At 37.1% G+C, this 22,369-nt stretch overlaps 1 protein-coding gene across 2 annotated transcripts in view; it reads right to left on the bottom strand.

Moving 5' to 3' along the window:
* Positions 1 to 22,369, bottom strand: part of FHIT (fragile histidine triad diadenosine triphosphatase) — a 1,278,128-nt gene that overhangs the window by 967,192 nt on the left and 288,567 nt on the right. The window contains exon 5 of one of the 2 annotated variants that reach the window (XM_016150237.2): positions 1,546 to 18,465. The gene's annotated coding sequence lies outside the window, so the exon portion shown is untranslated. The remainder of the gene's footprint in view (positions 1 to 1,545; positions 18,466 to 22,369) is intronic. The other variant, XM_016150238.2, reaches the window with a different exon arrangement.

The raw sequence follows: 22,369 nt of genomic DNA, 5'->3' as shown, positions 1-22,369 counted from the left end.
AGCATTTATTATTCTTATGGAAGTACATAAAATAAAAGGATAACCTGGAGCTAAGTTAAAAATTTATCATCCTTTAGACCAATATGTATATTTGTAAATTAAACCTGTCATCAATAAAGTTGTGCCACATAGTAGGATATGCATGAAAGAATGAGAGAGAATGGAGGATTCAGAGACACGAACATACTAAATGAAAAGTATAAGGCATTCCCAAGGATCTAAACAGCCTATACATAAATGTAATAACTTCATATACTAAGGGAGGAAACTTGAGTTCTAAAGCTAGAGCCTAAGGCGAATGTCACATACAGTCAAACTTAACACTGAAGATCATTTAAATCACCTGTAGAGTGCAAGTTATATTGCTTTGTGTATTCAAGCCTGACAGTAAATATTCAAGAACAAACAATTGAGCTAGGCTAAAGAAAGGAAGCAAAGAAAAGTCCACCTACAGCTATCTGGGTATTCAAACCACCTTGTCTTTAAGGAACTATCATATCTCCACCGATGAGTCTTTACTGAGTAGGCGATAAAGTGTAAACTTGTTTACCCTCCATCGTGGTTTAGTCAACTGATTCAACATAAAAGTTTTATAACTTTGATATGTTAATGAATATATTTGTCATTGTTGAGAGATTAAATAAGGTAACAAATGCAAAAGAACTGGCACAAACCATATGCTCAGTAAATGCTGAATTTTAATCTGCTTTATTTCAGTCAACCTACAACTACGCTGCTCTTTGAAAACTTGTAGAGAACAAGGTAACTGCTTCTTTTCTTTCCAAGTCAGCAGTTCTAGTTGGGGCCCCCATAAACAGCTATCAGTATACTTCAGGCACGAACTAGAGCAGATCTTAGCCTGGCGCGAGGTTCTAAGTGGGCGTGAGATGAATCTGCTGCACGTGGGAAGCACGTCTTTATGCTTGGGTTGCATCTCAGCAGATTGGCTCCCTGACTGGTCCTGCTCTTTCCAAAGCCACAACACAGCACATTTGGCTCCAACCATAGGGCAATCGAACAAGGAGGGTCCATTTCTTTTCCCAAAGGACATTACTATCAACTCTACCAGGAAAGCACATGACCCCATGAAGTCCATTTATTCTTATCTTAGATAATGTATCCATCCTTGAGTCTCTTTTACTGGTGCTTACATACAATGGAACTCCAAAAAAATCTATAAACTGGATTTTTTTTCCTTCCTCTTCCTTCCTCCCTTTCTTCTTTCAAATTTCCGCCTATGGTAAAACGTCAGAAGTAAAGCCAAATGGCTTTTCCTATTAGTCAACATTTCTGTCATGTACTCATTTTATTTTTGGTCTTCCCATGAACTCCCTCCAGGGTGCTCCTTTACAGAAATAAGGTATGCCAAATGAAAAAGAGAACTCAAGGCACAATTTTACCCTTGATTTGTGAAGAAAGAATATTTTTCTCCTGGATTTATGGTATAGTGCTACTCAGACACTTTCTTTTCCTCTTCCCCCTAGATTGCACTTCCTACTTACTGCTGCACACCATCATCACCATAATCATAAATTTATGTCATACCTGTGGCTGTAGCCTCTAGCCAGCTCCCAAATAATTTAATCCAGATATCATTGTCTTCAGCTCATTCCTCTTCCTTATTGAAATCTGCTTCTGGTAATTTTTCATAAGATGTTATAGCTTTCTTTTCTTTCTCTTAAGTTGAACCTCTTTTACTTCTTCCTCTCACTTTTATGCTCTCCTGGGCCTAAGCATAGTACCTCTAAATTTACAGGGCTTTATATCTCCAAATTAAGAAACTCTTAAGAAGTTTACTATCAAGCTGCCTTTCCTCTGCTAATTCTCAGCAATGTTAACTAAAAGAAAACCTTTAGACTCTGACATTCCAAAGCTCCCATTCTCAGCTCTCAGCTCTGACTTTTATCACATTGCAAGACAATGATTAGCATTAGAGCATGTTCTTTCAACCTAGGCCAAACTCTCCAAAGACAGTCACTCTTCAACCTCCAAAAGCGCCAGGTGGGCTTTCGGAGATTTGAAGTGTAGGATTTGGAGTTTGACAGACAAGGGTTTAAACCCAGCCTCTGGCACTTAATTTGAGTAAAACCTTAAGTGAGCCATTTAACCTTCTGAGCTTCAGTTTCCTTGGCTGGAAAATGAGACTACAAATATCTACCTAATGAGATTGTTGTGAGAATGCAGTGAGGTAATCTTTGTAAAATACACACAATGTCTGGTGCACGATCAGCATTCAAACTCAGTAGCTATTATTTTTATTTTTGAGTTAAAAGATTGGATAGAATGAATTTTTCTTCAAGGAAGCTCACAAAGCTGACCTTAGAACAAACATTACTATATTATTTAGTAGAACCCAGTCCCTAATACCACTCAGTTCAGTATTTTCATGCTTAAGAAGTCAATAAATATCTTAAATTGAAACTGAGGATAAACAGGGAGTTAGGATTTAGAACCCTCAGAACAGATAACTAGTCTCATAAATTCAGACAGATCATTAAGAGCCTCTACTCTTAGAGTGTACATCTCTTTTAAAATATATTGACTACAGTTACCCATGGAGACAGAATATTTTTATCATGAACTGAAAACCTGCCTTCTGAAAGGGAAAACTGTACAATTATAACCAAAGCAGACCTCAGACATTAACCTTTTAAATAAGGGAAGAACAGAAAGTAGATATTCAGCAAGAGGCAGGGAAGGAGAGGGAGAGAGGAAGAGAAGGAAAGAGAGAAAGAATGAAAGCAAAAGGGTTTGATGAGGAACACTATCTGGCTTTTGGCCCTTCTCTGTACCAGCTTTAGTGGGATGATCATACCACTATGAATGCTGTCAGTTCGCTCCATGGAAACTGAACAAAAGAATATCTCCTATCTCTCAATACAAAGAGAGTAAAACTGTCACATGTATGACATTAACACACACACACACACACACACACACACACATATAAAATTAAGATGAACAAAAAATAAAGCTAAATATCTAAACTCAATGATGAAATTAATTGGGTCCAAATTACCAGAGTAAGTGAGGTTTGAACTCCGGGAGATGGGTAAATTCCTTTAAGGCTCAAGAATGAAAAGTTCAATGATTGGTTCTGATCTCTAAACGAACAGTCTGATCCACTTTTGTCTCAAACAGACCTGCTTTTAAATGCTATTTCTGCCACTTGCTTGTTTGGCAAGTTACTTGTCCTTGACATCCCATACCTAAAATTGAAATAAAAATATCTGTAAGGGGGAGGGTACTAGGCCTGCCACTCTTTCTTCTCTCTCTTTGCGGCCCACATCCTTCCAAGGAGCAATTCTTAATCTGACTGGCAAAATTTCAAGCATAACAAGTCTAACTAAAGGCAGAGTTGGTCTCTAAACAACAAAGGTTCCTCCTCCCATTTCTATTTCCTCTCTTCTAAGTTAGGAAAAGTCTGGTTCCTCGGAGATGGCTAACCATTTCTATTTCTCTCTCCTGTCCTCTTTCCAACTTTAGGCAGTAACATCCACGAGACAAAGTGAAGTCCAGAGCTCTAGCTTTACTCCCACACGTTCATTCCTCCCCACTCCCTCACACTATCCCCACTCAGAATTTCTGAGGATGTGGTTCAGTTGCAGGGGCTATTTAAGAAGTGGGAGGAAGACTCACTTGAGACCCCTTTAATGTCAGCCTACCTTTATCAGTGTTCTACAAGGTTTGGGCACTGGCCCAACTAATAGCAAAGAGATACTCAGTTATCATTTCCATGTCAGGGCCTTTTCATTTGCCCTTTCCTCTCTCTGGAATGCTCTGCATCTTTAAATCCTGGATCTTTAAATCATTTGGGTCAGTTCAAATGTTATTTCTTCAGAGAGATCTTTCATGACTACTCAATCTAAAATTGCAAATCACCACCAAGTCACTCTACTACATTAATCCTTTATTTTATTAATGACTCTCATCACATTTCATTACTTCATTTATTTGCCTGTTGCCCATCCCTACTCTTTTCCAAACACACCCATTAGAAGGTAATCTAAGGTAGCATAAATATTGTCTTATTCAGCACTTCTTTATTCAGAGCCAGGTGCATGTCACAAAGTCGATGACCAACAAATTATAGCTCTCATTATCCTTTCTTCTCATGCTTGGTCCTGCCACCTTCTATGCCCAACAAGGTCCAATGAAACCTTTTAAAAATTTCTCTCTTCAGCTGACCTAAGACATCAGACAGTAGGACCCAATAGGCTTATACCATATTATATTTTGTGGAGAATTGAGGAGATTTTCAAGAGATTCTTTAAGCTCCAATAAAAACTATCTACAATTTAATATGCACCTGAGCTATTTTTGGTGCTGCTGAGACTGAAGCTTTCTTAAGAGGAAATGTTAATTGTCAATGTTTTTGAGAGCATGCTGGTTTAGGTTTGCTCCTTTTAAAAAGTATTTCCCCTCCTTCCCTGCTAAAGATTATCGAGAATGCAAATGTGGACTTTCCATCATGCACATATGTGTTTATGGCTAGAAAGTAGAAAAAAAGGGCTTCTTTAAGACTATCCCATGGGTAAAGGCATCAGCCACTCTCTTCTTTGTATTCTTTGTATATGGGAGCATTTACTAAGTTGTGCTCCTTATGTTGGGATCTATTAAGAATACAAATAAGGTAAATAAAATAAGATATGATTCAAATAAAGAACAGGTTATGTAAATTCTGATCCTTAAGTCCAACGAAGGCTTTTCTCTACCATTAGAACAGGTAGCTATTTCTTTGGCTGAAGAGCGGATGAAGTTATTGATATGAGTTTACTGGTCATATAAATTTTTTGAATGTATAACAGAATATGTCAGTACTGGAATTGACACACTCAACACTAAGATGCTCATACTAGGAGATTGAGGAGAATAAGACTGACTCCAAGCTTTCATCTCACATTTCGTAAGAAGTATATATTCATTGAGGGAAATGTCTAACAGAATGGACTATATTATTTAAATTGATACCTCGTCCTCTCTTTTCTGCCAATTTTGATTGGTGAAATTGACAAAAGTTCAATGTACAGAGGATGAAACTCCAATATTCAAGACCACTCATCTTTAGGTTAGGATATCTTTGTGTTAAGAATCAATGGATGCTAGCCTTATAAAACTTTATGTCATCTGGATCCCATTTGCCCATTTCATGGACAAAGAATGTAGACCAATATCATACTCAACAAAGGTCCCTAAAGAAATCTCACAGGTGCAATTTTAAAAACAAAAAAGCAGACCTGTACCTTTCTATGGTAGAGTTAATCTAAAATATTTTATACATACCTTTCTTGTAAATAGGTTTGATATAAACCCTAAGAAAAAGAGTAAAACCAACATTTCCATAAGCATTGTGAGTCTTAATTTTATATATCAATTTAAATGTGTCACGGGGAAGGTTATTGCCCTACCCAGTGTAGGTGGGTCTCAACCAATCAGTTGAAGGCCTGACTAGCATAAAAGGCTGACCCTTCCCCAAATAAGAGGGAATTCCTCTTACCTGACTGCCTTTGGACTAGAACTATATCTTCGCCTTTCTGGGTCTCCAGCTTGCTAACTGCATATCTTGGGACTTGTTAGCCTCAATAATTATACAAGCTGATTCCTTATACTACACACACACACACACACACACGTATGTATATGGTTCCTATTGGTTCTGTTTCTCTTGAGAACCCTGACTAATAATGAGTGTTAAACTCAAACCCCCAAATTAATAACTTTCTATCAGTTTGGCACCTAAGTGCATGTCTCTTTATGAAATATAAATTTCATGAGCTAGCATATGGCACTCCATCAATTACTCTAGAACTCTCTATATGTGTTTAAAATGTTTTATATTATATTAAAATGTAAAACACCAAAGGAAAATGCAGTGGGACTAGATTAGAAAGAGTAGTTAGTCATGCCAAATATAAGGCAATCTTGAATATAAATAACTATTCCATTTTTCTCAATTAAAAGATTAAAAATATTCAAAAAGGAGGATGATCACCCTGAACATGTAAACATATAGGAATACAGAAAAAAATAGTTCAAATATCAATTTCTACTAACTCTGTGTCAGATTTCTTTGCTTCTGTTTTGTTCATCCCTGCAGATGACCTTCACAAGTACCAAAAGCAAACACTGGGTGAGACCATTTCAACCCAATATGACTTCCCAAAGCAGCACTTTAAAGGACCCAAATACAAAGCAAAGTCATCTCTTCTAAGGGATAATAAATTTGGGGAAAAAGCAAATGTCACCTGTATTTGAGCATATGTGGTATATTTTAGTGCAACTCTGTTTAAGATAAAATGCCAGTTAATTTAATTCTGATATCCTGCTTCATTTCATCTTTATTTATCCAGTGGTTAATAAACCTGAACTTCTTGAAAGACAGAGAAGTACTTCCTTCTTTTCTTTCTTTTTTTTTTTTTGCATTGCAAACACCAACAATAGATTATTTTTGCATTAATGTTTACCTACAATGTATTTATCTGCTCCATATACAAACTAGCACCTGATTTCTACCTCCCAAAAAAACTGTTCAACATCATCTATTCAATGTCCTCAATAACACAACAAAAACATCTTTATGTAAAGCTTAATTTGGTGCCTAATTATCTTAGTGTGAATAACCATAAACACCAAACAATAGCAAGCACAACACTCAAATGTCTAAAACAAATAAAATAAAGAACACCCAGGTTGAAGATACTGTAAATGCTCAGATTCACCAGTGGGACTGGAACGTAAGGCCAGTGATATTTTACACGTGTCGTCTTTCTCAACTTTTCTCATACAGAGCTTTTTATATATTTCTTGGCAGTGAGTCCCTAACGTGCGTTTTCACTCTCTTGCTCCAGGTTTGAGGGGCTAGCCACTAGGACTGCGTTAGCTGCGTGTAACTACAACCTGACCAAAAGCCCAACAGCAATTTAAACCTATAGAGCTTTCTTTTGTTACTTTTTTTTTCTTGTAACCAGATGTCGGAAGGTAAGCAGTCTTGCACTGAAACAGTGCCCCACAGTGTCATGAATATCCCAGGCTCCTTCTATGTTTGGCTCTTCAGACCTTAGGAGAAGCTTTTACTTTCATGGTCACAAATGGCTGCTGTACCTCCAGGCCTAGCACCCTCACTTTAAGAAGGAAGCAGGGTAAAGGCAAGGGACAAAACACAAAGGGAGAATGCCAGCTGAGTCATCCCTTTCTGAAAGCTTTCCAAGAAGTTCCATTCAGTGACTTCCACATACAGATCTCTGGCCAGAAATGGATCACATTTCCTCTCCTAACTGTAGGGAGTGTGGAAAAACTGGGCATTCAAACTGGTCATTGCCACTCCAAATGAAATCAGATTTTGGTTAGGGAGAGAGGGAGGGAAAACGGACCTTATAAAGGGAACTACCAGTGTTTAGCACACACAGGTGTGTGGGATAAGCAGAAAGGGCTAAGTATCTTTTGATATCTGGGAGGGTTAAGGGAATTACTCCAGATTGCTTTGCTGCCAAGGAACTAGGGAGATAATCACCTCATTTGCTTCCATTTCCCCATCTCTGAAAATTCCTGCTATCATCTTCCTCTTAGGCCGTAATTTAGTAGCTTTATGAATATCATTTTTTTTAATCCAAATGTGACAAAATATGTGTTCCTTCTTTGGTAACAGAACAAAAATTTTTATGCACAGCAACATGCCCAGCTTTATGTAATGGATAATGATGGGCCTTTTGCCACTGATTGATCTTTAATAGTAGGCATGTGACCTAATTCTAACCAATGAGTGGAAAAAGAGTGGGGCTTCCATGAAAGATTTTCACTTTTGATAAAAAGCTAGAATTACATGGGGAGAAAGCCTTCCCTGCACCCATCTCCCTCTTCTTTCCTGTTTTGGACACTGTCATGTAAAAGCTTTGTGCTTAGAGCTGTGATAGCCATCTTTGGACCATGAAGCAACAAGCCAAAAGATGAAAGATCCTGAGGATGAAAGAGGCTGGATCCTCATGACATTACTGAACTACCAAACTGCCCCTAAGATCCTCTACCTCTTGTGTTCTTGTAGATCAATAAATACCTTTATGGAGTAAAGTCAATATTATTTGAGTTTTCTGTTATTTATAGCTGAAAGAATTCATAACTAATACACCACCTTAACATCAATTTGTTATGGGGCAAAGTAACTACATTCATTGTTTTATCCCTATAGCAGGCACCCCTGTAGATTTCTGGTAGTGTATATTCTACAACCTAGAAGGCTATATGTTCCTTCTCTCCAGGCTTAAGAGCCCTAAGGAACTCTTCATTTGAGACTTAGAAGATGAGCGATTTAGAATTAACATGCAAACAGTCCAAAAGAAATAAAAGCAAGCAAGAAAAGCAAAGAATCATGTAAATATCCATGTTAGTGTGAGGGTATAAGCTTAAAGGGGCTCATCATTTTAAGGAGAAGGTCTATCACCTCTGCTTAGATGAGTAAAATTAAGTTGTAATCACGAAGGTGTGTCAGTTAAAATATCTTATGAAGAAAAAAAGGAAACTGCTCAACACTTAATTTTGCAGAGGATATGGACGTGAACAGGTGGACACTGTGATGGAAAAGGTCAGAGGCCATCAACTGAAATAATAATGCATTCAGGGCAGATAAATTTGCTTCTGAGTTGACAAAGGCAGGACTAACAATGATATAGTTGATGTTTTCAAAATGACAAAAGGCTCAGATATAGAAAAACAAGGGCTGATTCACCAAATTCAAGAAGAGCAGGCTTACAAAAACTCTAATGCAAGACTTCAAATTTATCTGCCAGGTTTTAGTTTTCTTTGGTTTAACTCCTTCTCTATACTGCAGGCAAAGTAATCTGGTAAAAATCCAAATATTTCATATCCCTCCACTGCCTAAAGATCTTCAATGGCCAACCATTGCTTCTGTGAGAAACCACCAAACCTGACCACAATCAACAAAGTGTTGCATGATCCGCCCTTGCCTACCTCACTGTCCTCATCTCCCACTAGGCTGTCTGCTCTCTTTTCCCACCTGCCGTCTTCTTTCAGAGCACAGATCCTACCACACTCTTTCAGGACTGAAGACCACACAGCATCCTGATATCCTCTTCACTGATCTAATGTCTTCTCATATCTGGCTTCTCATACTTCATTTTTATAGGGCGGTCATCCCTAATTATGCTCCACTCCAAAACCAACGTGATATACTTCCCATAGCACTCTCATCTTCCCTCTTTATAAAACTCATCACACCAGTGGTTAATTGGTTAATGACTATCTTCTCCTCAAAATTTCAAGATCCATGAAGCCAAGAGCCATGTCTATCTCCTTGACTCAATTTTTGGCACCTAGTAAGCTTCAATGCACATACGTTGACCAGTTATAACTGACACCATCTTGGGAGGGAGAGCTTTTAACAGTTCAAGAATATATATGAAAAACAGATACATGATAGATTAATAAGAACAGAAAAAAATTATTGAGGATGGCTTTAATGACCAGGACATAACTTTTACCATTTTAGTTAGACATCAAGGAAAAATCAGTATCCTGCCTAATACGCTCCATGGTTCTGTACAACTGAGTTTAGAGCACAAGCTAAGGAATCAGACAGCCTCGGATTTGTGTCCCAGTTTTTATAGTTATCAGCTATGTGATTTGACATAAATATCTAATCCCTCTAAGCCTCAATTTCCTCATCTGTAAAATGAGGATAATGACAAAACCTTTCCAATGGGGTTTATGAGGATTAAATGAATTAATACATGGAAAGCCCTTAACCCAGTGTTTGCCACAAAGTGAGCATGCAATAAATGTTAGTAGAGGTTTGTTGATGTTCTGGCCATTGTCATAAGGCACAGAATATAAATTTGACTGGATTGGAACTGTAAGAACTTAATAAATGTTAGATAATACTGTTATAGATCTTGTTCTTATTTGCAGCAAAAAGTATTGGTGCTCACTTGAGCACATGGCTTCCTTGCAGTTAGGTAGGTCCACATTTGTCTTAGTTACTGCTCTGCTCTCACATCCAGCACAGTGCTTAACACATGATATTATGCAAAAAAAAAAAAAAAAAAAAAAACAACAACAACAAAAAAAAACACTTTCTGATTGGATAACTGACTCAATGGTCTAAATCAGTATGAAAATGCAGGTACTCCTACGTGAAAACAGAAAGAGAAAGGCAGTATTCAGTAGAGGAAGGGGCAGGAATGAATAACAGAATCTTTTTTTTTAAATAAGAAAAGCTTTGAAGCAATAAGATTAGAAGTTCAATTTTAATTGTGCAAAATAGAGAAGTTATTGAGAATTTTGTGCTATGACATGGTCAAAGCTGAAGCCGATAAGGCAGCAGCATTCAGAACCATCACATCTATGACCAGTTTTCAGACCGTGAAAAGTCAATTACAACATTCCAGGAAACTGCCGTAGTTTTGTTCTAAAGGAAGACTCTGAACTCTGTTCACATCTCTCATCTACTCATATGGCTCTATCAGTGTGGCCTTCATGAAGTGAGGGCTTCTGTTCTCTTTCATTTTGTTCCATGACAATAAAACCTGAAGTGCCTCCACTCCTTAAAGGAAGCTTTGGCAATTGCCTTATTATAACTATTACATGTGACACAGGTCCACCACTAATATGAGATGGCTAAGAATAAATTACCCAAATAAGACAGAAATAGCCATTTACTTCAAAGAAAGGCCCACTTTCTTGAAACTTGGCATCACTGAAATCATTTAGAGTTTGCTGTCAAGATTCCTAGCTGTGCTCATTACCTTGGCCAACAGTCCCTCTGGATTGCTGAAGACTTATGTGAAATAATATATATATATAAAATCATGGGCTACAGTGCCTAAGTGCAATGGGATGATTTAAAAGCACCACAATTGCTTTCACCCATGATATTCATCTCTTCCTGTCTATTCTTTTGTGATCTAGATGAAAACTTGGAATGTAATCTGTATATTGATATTTCCTAAAAAGAATTTCAGCAGCTCTTTAGGAAAGACTGTTTAAGTAGTTTTAGAAGCCTCGGACGTTCTGCATTTACAGTTCTTACAGGTAGTTTCTATTTCATAAAAAAATAAGCCCTACTAAATACAGTATTCAATTCCTGCCCCACCTAGAGTATATAGTAGTAGGTAAGCATATGTGCCTTGGAAAGAGATAGACCTGGGTTCACCTCTCAGCTACTCATAGAATTTCGCATGAATTGGACAAGGTATTCAATAAACCTTTTTGAGCCTTTTATATCATTAGGCAAGTTACATTTTGCATGACTGGCATGGAAGATCCCAGTAAAAGTCAGATGTCATTGACATTAATGTTGTTACTAATATTGTTACTTGCTGCTACTGTTATTTTTTCTGGCAAAGACCACTAGTGGGAACACTTCTAGATCATACTTCCCAGGCCCAATACAGCTGGGTGGGTCCAAATGACTGAGTTCTGATCAATGGAATATGGCACAAATGATGTACACCTCTTCCTTGATGGGCCCACAGAAATCATCCAGTCTCTACTGTTTCCTTTTCCTTTCTCAATAAACTTGATGACTACTTGTTGAAGAAATCAGAATTATGAAATGGAAGGAACCTGTATCTGACCCAAGAACTTTCCAAGAGAGTAAGTTCCAAATAAAGGTCGAGCATATTTTTTAGGAGAAAACTTTAAATGAAACAAAATCTTAAAAGAAGATAAGAGTTTAAGTGGTGAACCCAGAGTTATAAGGGACCAAAGAACAAAACCCCCCAATAAAACAAACATAAGATTTTTTTTTAAATCTGGTTTGATCATTTTAGTAACCAGAACAAAATGATCTTTTAAAAAAATAAAAGAAACTTGTAGAATACTTACTGTGAGACTGATACTGTGCTGAACATAAACTGGTGAATAAAATAGATATAATAAAATAGATATAAAACTTGCCCTCATTGAGGTGAAAGGTAAACAAAAGAATGGTGGCTTTTTCTAACAGTTTAAACATAGCTTTTAATTGACCATTGTGATAAGTAGAATTTTAAAGATGTCCCTGCAAGATTCCTGTCTCCTGGTTATTCTAATCTAGGTGCTACTGTAAAGGAACTTTGAAGACGTAACTAAGATTAATAGCCAGCTGAATTTAATTTGGGGAGATTATCCTGTCTGTCCAATGCTGTCACATGAGGCCTTAAGAGCATAGGTGGAAAGTGGAAGAGTTTGTTAGAAAAGGGTGGCAGAGGAGGATACAGAAGAGCTGTACCAGATGCAAAGTCAGAGAGATTCCAATCATAAGAAATTAGTCATTCCATTAATGGCTATGAGACATAGGGGCTACATGCAAGGACTATAGAGGGGCTGGTAAGAGTTAAGCATAGTCCCTAGCTAATAGCTTTCAAGGAAATAAAGACTTCTGTCCTACAACCACAAAAAAAAAAACTGAATTCTGCCAACAACCTGAGCTTGTAAGTAGATTCTTCCCTAGAGCCTCCAGAAAGAAGCACAGCTCTGCTGACATCTTGATTTTAGCCCAAAATGACCCATGTTGGGCTTCTAACCTACAGAAACTGTGAGATGGTAAATATATGTTGTGTCAGGCTTCTAAGTTCATGGAATTTGTAATGGCAGCAATCAAAGACTAATAAACCCATTATATCTTAAATATCACCGAAGAAAATGGGTCAAAGAAAATGGTTATTAAAATATGCTTTCTCCTTCATCAATCTCAGGTTTGCTAAATATTTGAAGCTACCCATTTGTGGAATAAGTTCATTCATTCATATATTCATTCATCCATTTACAAATATATATTGAGCACCTCCTCTTTGTTGGGGATACAATAGTGAAAAAGATACCTAACATTAATTAAGTACTTATTTCATTCATCTTTATAACAAGCCAATGAGTTAGAAGAACCATGATTCTTCCCATTTTGCAAATGAAGAAGCTGAGGCACAAGCAGGTGAGGAAGCCAGCCCCAACCCACAGTCAGTAAGTGGTGGAGCTGGTACTTTAACCCAAGTAGTCTAACTCCAGAGGCTTCAGAGAGGAACTGAGATTTGGTATGGGCATCTTTAAAAAGGAAAGGAAAAGGGGCAGAAAAAAAGAAACAGCATCAACAAAGCCAGAGATTCAGGAAGAGGGTGCATAACATAGTGTGTTCAGGGAACAAGGGAAATCCCTGTAATAGGATGAGAGAGGACTATTGGAAGATGGGTTGAAGCATAAGTAGCCTTAATTCGAAGGTCTTGTACCAATCAGTTGTTTGATTTCATTCTGCGGCTATCAAAGAACTTATTCAAGAACATTATAAGACAAATAATTTCTAGCAGCTTGTATATGATTTTAACATTGTTTCAAGGGATATTAGTGGATATCCTTAGGTATCCAATATGTAACTCTCAAGTATAATGACATTTCTTAATAGAACTTGGAAAAAAATCTTTGAAAATATAGCAAAACCCTAAAAGATTCTATTGACCCCAAGGAAACTAGGATAAAGTACAGATGCTTGCAAAATTCCAGCTCTATCTTCCAACTATAAAATCCTTCATATCTAAATCTACATAGACACTGCTCACCTGCCGAAACATCTTAGTTCACAATAAAATTGGTGACAAATCAATATGCTGGAACTGAGAAAAATTTGTTGATAGCAATGAACCTGCTCAAATCAGTACTACCCAAAATAAATAAATATGGTATATAGAAGCAACAGCATTTGTTGATCAAAAACTCAAAAATTCTTCCATTTTTTTCCCTGACGTAGAAAGAGTCATCGTATGCATTACACATTCAAATCTGAGCTGTTTAATATGGTAGACACTCATCATATGTGACTATTCAATTTTAAATAATGTAAAATTAAATAAAATTTTATTCCTCAGTCTAACCAGCCTTATTTTAAGTGCTCAATCACCTGATATGAGGCTAGTAGCCACTGTATTGGTCAGCATATATATAAAACATTTAGATCATTTCAGAAATTTCCATTGGAAAAAAAGGTACTTCTTTAGCTAAAAGTAGTGATTTATTAGACACGCCTAATGCAATTCAGTTTTTTTTTAAATTTATATGATTAAATTCCTCTATTGTGGAGTCCTATGAGGTTCTGAATTGTCGTTTCAATCATTCATAGGTATTCTATTCCTCAGGAGATTCTACCCCAAGATGCTTTCTATAGAGTCAAAACCAAGCATTTATTAAGCACCAGCTCCATTTCAAACTCTGTGCTAGGCCTTTCATATCTATTATGTCACTAAAATTTTGTGACTCCCTGGGAGATAGGCATGGTTATCATCTTACAGATGAGATGAGAAGGCTAAAGCAAAGAGAGGGCACCACATCTTTTCACAGACAAAACCTAAGAAATATTTACTTCTTCCCAAACAGCTCCACTGATCCTAGAATACACAGACTTTAGAGCTAAGTTTTCCATAGATAAAGTTTACATAGAAGAAATTCAGAATTCTTTTTCAAACAACTGTAGATTGTTTTTTTTTAAATGTCAAAATTGTCTTATTCTGGTAGTGGCTAGGAAGTGACTCAGAGAAGTATAGGGCAAGGAGGAAAGAGGAAGTCTGCCCAGCTGAAAGCACTGACTCAGATATGCACATCATCGATCCCCAAAGACTCAGTACTTCTGCCACGAATATACCCAAAGTTACTTGCATTTAACTTCTCTCTAATCTCTAGAAAGAATATATTTAATATTTATTTTAATCTGATTCTCACTTCACAAGATTGTGGAGGGTGTCATAGCCAGCCTCTAAGATGGACCCTGATGATTCTTGCCTCCAGGTATTTATCTCCCATATGGAATAGGGCTGACCTGTGTAACAAATAGGATGTTGCTGAAATGACAACATGTCACTTCTGAGGCTAGGTCATAAGAGACATTAAAGCTTTCACTTTGTTCTCTCTCTAGGAGGAAGTTAATCACCATAGAATGAAGATACTTAAGCAGCCCATGAAGAGACCAGATGAGTGGGGAGAATCTGAGTCTTCTTACCCATAACCACTGCCACCCTGCAGGCATGTGCGTAAGATATCTTAGAAGTGGATCTCCAGCCCCATTCGAACCTTCAGATGACTGTAGACCCAGATGACATATAAGAGACCTAGAAACAAAACCATCTAGCTGAGCCTGTCCCTAATTCCTAACCTGTAGAAATAACATGAGATAATAAGTGTTTATTATAGTTTTAAACCATTGTATTTCTGCACAATTTGTTATAAAACAATAGATAACAAACACAAAAGGTTTGTCAAGCTTTGTCTAGTGGAAACTCTGCAGATGAAATGTCTTGCATGCTGCTATATACACCAAGCTCTCCCTCCATAATTATGTCTCATCTTAGCACCCAGGCTGTAAGCTGTTTGCCTGCAAGCACTAGCTCCTACATAGTGTTATATTCTCCTTTATCATGCTCGTTGATTAAATGAGTTCCTTTGATTTTCTTCTTTCCCCTTTGACTATTGAAATCATTATCCTCAACTCTTATGTCCCTTCTCTTTGGATTTCTTCTTCTGTTTTTCCCTAGCTGAGAAAAAGCAAGAACATTTGAATGTGTTCAATTACAAAGGGTGCATGGCCTTCAGGAGACTACAATGGTCTTTTCAATGGCCAGAGAAAGACTCCAAGGACTCTTGATTAATTTGTTGGAAACAACTCCTCCCATAAGGAAGCTTTTAGACATGGAGGAATAAATTAGATAAAATTAGCAAAATCACCCCCTTTGAACACATGCTTCACTCATAAACTACATTCATCCCACACTTACTAGACATGCAAGGTACTACGAGTGATGCAAAAATTATATATTGTCTATTTTCAAGGAACTCATAATCAAATATGGGAGATGCGATTATTTACTTATATTCACATATATAAATAAGTGGTACATTTATATATCAAAGAGAGTGAAAGCTAAGGGTCAAATGAATGATATATACAAACTTTAACATCTTGAAAGGAAGAGGTTATCACTGTGAGCTGAATTAATCAGGGCAGGCTTTTTGGAGGAACAAAGCCTTAAGAAAGCTCAACTGTAGTTTATGTTATTACAGATACTATCGGTTTCATCAGTTCTCCTTTGTCACTGGGTATAGAGAAGCTTGAACATTCCAGCCTCTTATGGTTGACAGAACCATGCGACTAGCTCTACACAACTGGGTTTAAAAAAAAAAGTAACGTTTTTCATTTCGGGGTAAAATCAGGGGAAAACCCACGTTTAATTCTTCAGTCTCTCTTCTCTAAGAAAGTAATATATTCTGGTTGGTGCAAACATAAGATGTGGGTAGCTGTCAGCTTGGGTCCCTAAATAACTACAATAAACAGAGTCCCCTGATGACCTGTGTTGGAAATGTACTATGAGCAAGAAATAAACCTTCCTTTATGTTATGCCACTAGAATTTGAAGATTAATTTGTTATTGCAGCATAACCTATCCTTTCCTAAAACAGAAAGATTCAAAAAGATGGGGAAATGTAGAAAATGGTAGAGGTAGGTTATAAGTCCAGTGTGGCATGACCTTTCTCAATGACAAATCTATGTGCATATCATGAAATAGGGTGTTATGACATATCTTAACAGAATTGAAGATTTTAAAATAAAAACAAAGAAGGACTGAAAGGTAGAAGTAGAATGAGCTACTGTTCTTGGGTGATCATTATGGATCTCAAGAGTAACAGAATTATTGATGCCTTAGCAAACAGTATTCCTTTTCCTTCGTTTTCTTTTTCTTTGAGATTACAAGCCATATATTTCCATTTGGAAAATAGTATTTAATAACCTCTAAACCTAACATGAGTCCTGTGAAACCCTAGTCTACAGCTGAATGGCCAAAAATAAAGACTTGGAATCCTTCAAAGCTCTCCCATTTTACACAACAATGCTTTCTCTCTCTACCAAGAAAGTGTTTCTGCGTGATGGATTCCCCTCTCTTGCTGTATATAACACTTACTGCTCTATGCCTGTCACTTCCTATTCTCTTCCTAGTTGTTTGTGCCTTATTAAACTCAACACTGAAACAACCAATAAGAAGCAGAGAGCCTCAAGATGCCTGTTCTCTTACAATCAGAGCTCCCTTTTTTTCTAAGAACAAATGACATTTTCCAATCAATTCGTGGGTAAAATTCATTGACAATTTACTTTGTAATGCATTGCTTCTGCATGAGTAGCAAATGATCTTCAATAAGGATATGGTGTTAATTTTAGCTAAACTTTTTCATACAGACATTATCTCCCATGTTACCTCCTCAAATCAAGGCTCTTTGAAATTGATTTGCATATAGAATTTAAGAGTTTAAAAGTACAATCAAATAGCTTGGCCATTCCTGTCTATTATTCCCAAAGCAAAGCTATAGACCAGTCATCTAAGAACATGCATTACAATATCAAGTAATAATTCAAAAGCCCATTTTAGCTTTGACTATCTCTGTGTGTTTGGTGGTGGAGGTGGGTGGAGGAGCAAGGGAAGAAAAAAAGATACTTCTGAAAAAGTTATTTTAATTATGTACATTTTAGAGTGTCTCAGTCTTCAGTCTTTCATCATTGTACTATAGTGCAGCTTTCATCATTTTGAAGGGATTTCCCAGCTAGGCCAAGTCCCAAGAAACTTATCTCAGATTTGTCCTTTATCTAAGTAAAAGTTCTGGCAACGCAACAGGTAGGATTTGCAAATTTTTACTAGAGTTCAAAGATACCCTTAAAACACCAAATTTAAAGATGACCGATTTCACCTAAACCCTGTAACAGCCTGATATAATAGCTATTCTTCTGATTTTTGAAGAATACTATTCTTGTGCCATAGGTTTGCAATTGAGAGTGTATCAGTAAGTGTTTTTGGTTTTATGTAACAGAAACCACGTCAGGCTGGGATGAAATAGAAATGGGATTTATTAGCAGAAGAGTATTCCTAAGACTCAGAGGCAGAGATATAGCCAGTTCCCCCAATGCCAGGAAGCAGAAGGCAGGCATAAACCCAGGAACACTGTCTCCTTTCTCTGCTCTGCAATCTTCATAGAGAAATGTGACCGCCTTCAGATCTCAGGTTTACCTATCATAGTTCCAGTTACATAGAGAATTGACGGCCTATCTCTGAATGTCAAATTCCAGGAAGAGAGATCTACATTGGAGGGCCAAGTTTGGATTAGGTATTCAACTTTAATTGAAGTAACTTCTTCCAGGAAGCCATGTGGTAACCAAATATGGTTGCTAAGGCCAAAAGAACCACTCTCACAGACAGGAATGGAGTCCTTTGAAAAAAAAGAGATGTTTGTAAACTCCACAGGCACACCAGAAATGCCAGTGGAGCCAAATGGGAGCCACAGTTTAAACAAGGGCCACATGACTACAAGGTGTCCCATCTACTTTCTCCTACTACAGGAATTGATATGACTTTAAGTACTCACAGTTGACACCAACAAAGAAGAATGGTCCTTTTTGATATTTTTTCCTTGGCTCCCAAGGGGCCCCAGTTCCTTGTCCTACGATGCAGGATAGGCTCTGACAAGAGAATAAATGAAGCAACTTTCATTTCATTCTTTTTTTTTCTTATTCAGATTTACAGTAGATATCACGGGCACCTCAAAATAATCCACCACGTGACCACATTCTTGATTGACTTAACTTAGTCCCCATTTTTCTCTTTGGTCTGATATTTAAATTCACCTGGTTCATCAACTCTGTCACTTGCTATTTTCGTAATATGTGAGCGATAGTAAAGTGCATGCCCACAAACTCTTAGAAATGAGAATATTAATATTGCTCTGTTATATACATAATGGATAAATACAGAGATATTCAATCACCTGGAAGAAAGCAAGTCAGTAGAACTTGACTTTCAACTGCTAGAGATATTAACATATTTAAAGTGGGGAAAAGTGGTCATAGGGAATAGTTACAGAGACAGATGTTGGCAGTGGCTGTTTAAGATTCCTTTTAAGGGAAAAGAAGTCTTTAGATAATGGTCGTTTGGTACTCTTATGTAGGGAGATGGGCACCCCTAATTTGGAGAGAGATGCAGGAGGTTGTAGGCAGCTGAGGCCTTCGAGTTTCAGTTCCATGGAAAAATCCACTAAAAGGTAGCAGAATATACTGGCCCCAATATGCCGCTTTGGCATATCGATTATTTAGAGCTGTGGGTACTTGAAAAATAGCAAGTGCAGGGAAAGGCTTTCTATAAACTCCCCTTATCTGCCTAACACAAATCTTCTAAAAGGAACTAAATTGTCATAGATCCCCATCTAGGAGCTTCACCAGCCAGGGAGGATTGAAGATTGATACAGGAGAAGAGACTAGAAGTCCTGGAAGTCAACACAACCAGACTAATTTTGTTACAAACTCTCATACATCTCGACTCTTCTAAAGTCCCATTCATCTTTTCTAAAAGTCATTTACTCTCCCCTAAATGATCAACATTCTTTCCTTCCCTTCTCCAGTGAGACAGTATTTAAGTCTGAATTCAAAGCCATCTCAGGGAATTACTAATTTTTCCCTGTGTATCTCCCCTGTATACATGAGGTATACATATTAATAAAGTTCTGTTTGTTTTTCTGTTGTTAATCTGTCTTTTATTACAGGGATCTCAGCCTCAAACTCAGATGGGTAGAAGCAAAATTATTTTTCTTCTCTTATACCATCTTCATTGTGAGATTCTAGTATAAGGATATTCTGGCTCATTTGAGAATTAATTTGACATAAGATAGATTAATAGAAGAAAACGAAATTTAATTTCATATGTATGAGGGCTCCATAAAAATATGAGGCCTGCGGACAGTCATACAATTGGGACTACATACCATCCAGAGCTTAAGAGTAAGGAGACAGGGGTCTGAGACTTCAACGTGGAAGATAGCAATTCACAGGAAGATGGATGGGAAAAGCAGACGTTTGATACACAAATGTCTGTTGGCCATATAGAAACAATGTGACACAGAGAGGTATTTTAACAGACTGCTAGGTTCCTTGCTGTCTACCACACCTAGTTCATATTATACTTTCCTTGTCTATGGTAATAGCTCTGTTCCTGAAACAAGTCCTCTATCTGAATTGTATTAGGCAGTTAGGGGTAAGGTAAAAGTTTCTTCCTAGTCTTTTAGGTCTTGATAGTTTGGGCTTGAAATAATCCTCAGTCTCATAAGCTTGAGTAATGAGAGTCCATCTTAAAGAGAAGACTTCCATGGGTCAGACTACGGACCATGGGACATGAGTGTGCCCAAGGGAGCCACCAGGGAAAGAGTCTGCTGTCAGGATGATACTCTGGACTTGTCAACATGGCCCCACTAAAGCATTTTCATATTAATTTATCCATGTGCCAGATTGTTCCTATATAATTTTCGAAAAAGATGGCATAACAACAACATTAACAACATGTTTTTTTAAAAAATAAATAGAGTCCCATGTAAACCCCTTTGCATTTGTGATTTCTGCCTTCCTATCCCTGTCCATATGCCTGAATATTTTGCATATCTGCAAATCTTGCCATTTTGCATCTTTTCTCCATATTATATCGGAACCATTTAAATAAAGTATATCAGAACGATTTTTGCTCCTTCTAACATGACTACCCAACCTCAAGAGAGGACATAATCTTAAGTATTCTGTAATCTGATCCCAGCCTTACTTTTTCCCACCTTTCTGTAACCTTCCTTACATCCCTCCTTAATCTCAAATGCATCAAAGAAATTGCAAAGTGTTATTCTCTGAAGCATTTTTCTCAGTCTGGTGACTTTGGATGTTCTTAAACAGACAGGATCATCTTTCCTAATCAGGTTCTATGCTATCAAACTGTTCAGCAAAAGGAATTCACCTACCCATGATGCCACCAGCAGTGTAACAGCATAACTGTTTCACCACATTCTCAGCTCTAAATATTATCTTTTTTTTTTTTAAAAAAACAGTGAAATGTTTAGATCACAGTGATACTTTCGAATTGCCATTCCATTTTGAAAAGGTTCTATATAAATTAAGAAGGTGTCCAGGAATGGCGACATATTTAACTTGTAACTCAGGAACCTATATATTGTGTGCGTGTGTGTGTGTGTGTGTGTGTGTGTGTAAATAAGAATCTGCTGCTGCTGCTGCAAAAAAAAAAAAAAAAAAAAGGCATTTGTAGGAGGCAAGCAACTCCACACATATTAAAAACTTGTATCAGAAAGTCAGGAAGCTAATTTTCTAATATGAATTGTCTGGCTCAAGGGTCTATAATCCTGAATTCAGTGTAACATCACTTCACTTTGACTTCCAAAATACATACTTTCTGTAAGATATTTTTGGAAAAGGGTAATCGGATATTTCACATTGGTGATGAAGGGAACCAAAATTTTGCCACTCTGAAGATGTCTTTCGGGGTATTGATTTTAAGCTGTTTATTAAAAAACAAAAGCCTCAGAAAGAACCTTTGACCCTCCCCAACTTTCCTGCCCAAGAGATTCAGAGGGAAAACCCTGTTTTAAGAAGGGACTTTTAAGGCTGTTCCCAAATAACCTAATTTGAATTAAGTATAGTAAATAAGAAGGCTTCAGGCAGGGGCCGGTTAGCTAGATACACCCATTGTTTCTGAGTTGCTTTGCAAGAATTTGCCTGGTGTGTGTGTTCCACTCTTTCTCAGCTAACTGTAAATTACCCATTCTCACTTCTGAAATATAATACCCTGTCCCTCACCCTTTTCCATTTTGTCTAAAATGTCTTATATGCTCAACGTGTTGCTTCACTGTCTTTGGAATTTTCATGCTTATATTAATTCTCCATGTGTATATATTGAAATTTTGATTTTCTCTTGTTAATCTGTCTCTGCTAATTTTATTATTAAACTAGCCAGAAGAATTTAGAAAGTGGAAGGAAAAGTATTCATTTACCTTAGCCTCCACTGTGAGAAATTTTTCTCCTTTTGCCCCCTACCTTCTTTCCTTCTGTCTTTTTTCTCTTTAATTCAAGAAGCAAAAACATATCCCTCTCTGCATTTTTTACAAGCTGGTCAGTTTAGTTTCCAGGTTTCTGAGGTTTCTGATCAGAAAAAAAACTATACCTTACAAATAACCCCATTTTATTCTCAAAAACCATTTCCTCAGTCATTAGCCCATAACACCAATTTTCCTTTAGAAACTAACAAAAGATAATGATCATTTTTGGAAACAAACCCTCATTCAGAATAATTCAAAGAAAATACAAATTTAATGATTGCCCTGAGAGACCAAACAGTACATCCTAGGAAATAATAATAAAATTTATGATGGCCTTAAAATTGTTAAACTCCTTTCAGGAATCTCTGAATTATAGGACAGTAATATAACCAAAGACTGGCAACAACTCACAAAAGTCCAGAAGAGTTTTACCTTCAAGCTTGTAGGCAAAGATGCTTAAACTGTTCCTTAGCAAAAAATCAAGATTATTTATTATTTACCTTCCT

Source organism: Rousettus aegyptiacus, unplaced genomic scaffold (genome assembly GCF_014176215.1).
Source record: "Rousettus aegyptiacus isolate mRouAeg1 unplaced genomic scaffold, mRouAeg1.p scaffold_m13_p_4, whole genome shotgun sequence".
In the NCBI taxonomy this organism is placed as follows: Eukaryota; Metazoa; Chordata; class Mammalia; order Chiroptera; family Pteropodidae; genus Rousettus; species Rousettus aegyptiacus.
This window is presented reverse-complemented; position numbering and strand designations above follow the sequence as displayed.